Here is a 3,716-nt window from a genome sequence, read left to right as displayed (position 1 = left end):
AGTGCCGTTTAGATTTGGGCTGTCCAGAATCTAGCTTATGCGATCAATCGCATTTCATCTGTGAAATATGCCTGCCATGCAAAGTCGTTTAAATCGGCAAACAACTACTGAAAACTAATTGCGGAAATCTAATTTTTGAATTAAATGGGATGATCAGCCATATTTAATGGGTATTTAAACTATTGATCCGGCAGCCGAAACTGGCGCCTTTTATTTTTATTTATAACACTTACGACCAGCTGTTGTCATATAGGTACGGACGCCAACTAGTAGTTGTTAACGAAGGTACCACAAATATGTTGTTTGTGTAAAAAAATCTCTGCGCAATGCTGGCCTACATTGATTTTTTAGTTATGGTTCTATAGCTGCATTATGGTTATAGAAAGTCCCATGATAGAATTAGACCGTTCCTGCTGTAATTTATTTCCATGAAGAAGAAGTGTCTGGAGTAGTTCACATCTCAAATATCAACATCAATTATATCATTTTACATTTCACTCATTACTACACTTCTTTTAACTTTCGTAGGAATATACCTGGAATGTCAAGGCTATGCATAATTATGTTTCAATGAACATAGTAGACCTGAAAATTCCTCTAATTAACAATGAAGGTGCCACTTCAGTAATAAGAAATGCTACCAATTATATGAAACACTTCTATTATCTTTTATACATGAATTGTTGACTTACAGGTAGAGAAACGTTTGATCTTGTCAATGGGGTTCACCGACTTCCATTTGTTTCTGTACAAATTTTCTTCTTCATTTCAAACTGAGATGGTGGAAAAATTTGGCTATGGCCATGTCAAATACTTGATCAAAGTAGTTTTGAAAAGGTTTTCATGGCAAGCAAATGGATGAAACCTACTACAAATAACAAACTAACAGTGAATGGAATGTAGATCCACCATCCACCATAGTTCTTTGTGTGTTTTCAGCAGAAGCTCCATTCAGACGCGGTATTTGCTAAGTGACATTTTATTGGGCATAGAGATTTCAATTCTTCTTTGCACAACTCTCGTCCGTCAATGAAGACACCATCTTCGCCTTGCGTCGGATAAGGCTGACCGTGCGAAATTTTTTCGCAACAATAACTATCGTGAGACGTATGCATTATTATAGCACATACCAGATTTTTCAATCAAATGCTTTATGGAACTCAGTGTTTCAATAGTTTCACCATGCTGGTTGTGTCGGGCAAAATATTCTGTTTAATAACTGTTGGTCATAACCGTGCACGTGCCGACGATTTTCGTAGACCATTTTCTGTGGAACGACATTGGCTTACCTTTACTCCCGAGCAGCCAAAAAGTGAACGGTCGAGTTGTTCTGCCCGCATATTAAGCGGTCACGAGTGCGTAAACTTTGCTAACGTTAGTTGACGAACTAGTTTCTGTCCCTGTAGCTGATTTTGACTCTTATCAGTTTTCGTGAAACAATTGATAAAATGAAACTACGGGATACTTCAGGGATGCTGGGCGGCTTCTCATGCGACGTTTTTCGTTTTAACGTTCTGCTAAATTAGTAACTGGAGGACTAGCCGCGATAGTTTTGTATGTGCACTTATTTCCTGCCGTTGATTTAAATGATCAGGTTGGAGAGAGCTTTTCGCCGTGGCTAGAAAGGCCCATTGAAATCAATCTGCAGTCGCGATGCTGAATGAAGAGGTCCTCATCAGAAAATCATTGTCTATTCACTTTATCGCAACCTTTCAGCGCCCAAGTTTGCCACCAAATTTCAATTCAATTTCAATTCTAACATTTCTTAGAGAGGCACTCAATAGTGTCCCACTGGTTTAACCAGGTGAGCCGATTTCAAAAAAAATTATGGCAAATTGTAATTCTTATTTTTTAAAAATTAATTTTGAAAATAAAGAAAGGCTGGGTTGTGAGAATTTACCGCAATTTAACGATGTACGATGATCAGACTTGCCGCGCCGATCAATTTTCCGATCGCGATCTCCGATCCGATCTTTTGAGTTTGATCGGATCGCCCGATCCGATCAAACTGCGAAAGATCGGATCGGCGATCAAATTTTGCCGATCATTTTTAGCGATCATTTTTGTGCAGCATCTAACGGTAAAAATTTACACTGTTTCGCGAAAATAGCATTGGCCGTCACAGCGACAGTCACTGGCGGCCATTGAGGGTGAACACTAAACAGTTTCCTTCAATTGGCATTCGTAAAAATAGCAGTGAAATAGAACCCTGCGGCTAAAAATCTACAGCTAGATGGCGAAAAGTTTGATCGCTAAAAACGATCGGATCGCGATCAATTTTTTGGGATCGCCGATCCGATCTCCGATCTTTTTCAAAAGATCTTTTTCAAAAGATCGGATCGGCGATCAATTTTTGATCGCGATCGCGGCAAGTCTGACGATGATAAAGGATGGAAAGTCCTTGAGAACACCATAGATTTCGGACACCACATTGATTTATGCAATGGAACTGAGCTCATCGAGAAACTCATTTTGGCCGACTTGTTTGCCATGACCTGGCGTTGGGTAAATCATTTGATTCTAAAACAAAAAAATTTACCGGATAGGCTACCTTGAATAACATGATTCAAAACCAGATGGATTATTCAATATTTGAATATCTTTTCATTTCACACAAAATCTTTGGTAGTTGTCGTTACTGGATAAAATGGTGGACACGTTGATGTCAGGAGACTCGGACAGTAAGCTAATAGTTCGTGATCGGAACGCTGTTCGTGAATGGCTGGGAAACACCCGAACGTTCACATCATGAGAGACCATCCATTCTATTGCATAATCATCGTTGGATATTAATTAATTTCTGTTTGTGTCTATTTCGTGAATAATAATCACACCGCACGCTCTATGTTGAAATTAATGCAGGCTGCTGGGGAGCGAAGGTAAGCAAATGCCGTTCCACCACTGTAGAAGCAGCGCAGAAAATGTTCCACAAAAATCATCGGCACGTGCACTGCTATAACCAACAATTACTAAAGAAATTATTTTGGCAGATAGCCATAACCAGCATGGTAAAACTTTTGAAACACGAGAGCTTTGAGTTCCATAAAGCATTTGATTGAAAAATCTAGTGTGTGCTATAATAATTCAGATGGCTCACGATAATTATTGTTGCGAAAAAACTTCGCACGGTCAGCCTTATCCGACGCAGCACAGCGATGGTTTGTGCGTCGGTGGACGAGAGTTGCCAAAAGAAGAACTGAAATTTCCACCCCAGTAAAATGCCGCCCATCAGCAAATATCACGTCTGAATGGAGTTTCTGCTGAAAACACACGGAGAACTATGGTGGATGTCTGCTAGATTTCTAAAAATTATTAATGTCATCGGCGATGTCAATGAAACAAATAATCAGTTGTGATTCATTGCTATAGATATCGGCCATGAAGGGATCCACCAGTTACCTAAGGTACAGAGTTCAATTTTTCACCATCAACCGAGAGTTTCACTAGAGATAAATAAAATGGTGTGTGGGCAACAATGAGAAAAGGTAATACACTATCAACTAATACCTACCAGAAAGGCCATCATTTTGATCCACTACCGGGCCATTGGATTCGTAGCCCCAGAATTTAAGTTCAGGGAAATTTGTGCTAACAACATTTTGTGAAATAATTTCTGTTGGTCTTGAATCAAGAAGATGCTGGAGAAGAATCGTAATTGTAATTAATTAATTAATTTTTTGATTGCTGATGCAATGAATTAGATTGCCTATCCTATT

The 3,716-nt window shown here is 39.2% G+C and overlaps 1 pseudogene; it reads left to right on the top strand.

Annotated features, from left to right (window-relative positions):
• Positions 1-552: 552 nt before the first annotated feature.
• Positions 553-3,264, top strand: LOC130693096 (uncharacterized; annotated as a pseudogene).
• Positions 3,265-3,716: the final 452 nt, after the last annotated feature.

Source organism: Daphnia carinata, chromosome 3, assembly GCF_022539665.2.
Source record: "Daphnia carinata strain CSIRO-1 chromosome 3, CSIRO_AGI_Dcar_HiC_V3, whole genome shotgun sequence".
Lineage (NCBI taxonomy): Eukaryota > Metazoa > Arthropoda > Branchiopoda > Diplostraca > Daphniidae > Daphnia > Daphnia carinata.
This window is presented reverse-complemented; position numbering and strand designations above follow the sequence as displayed.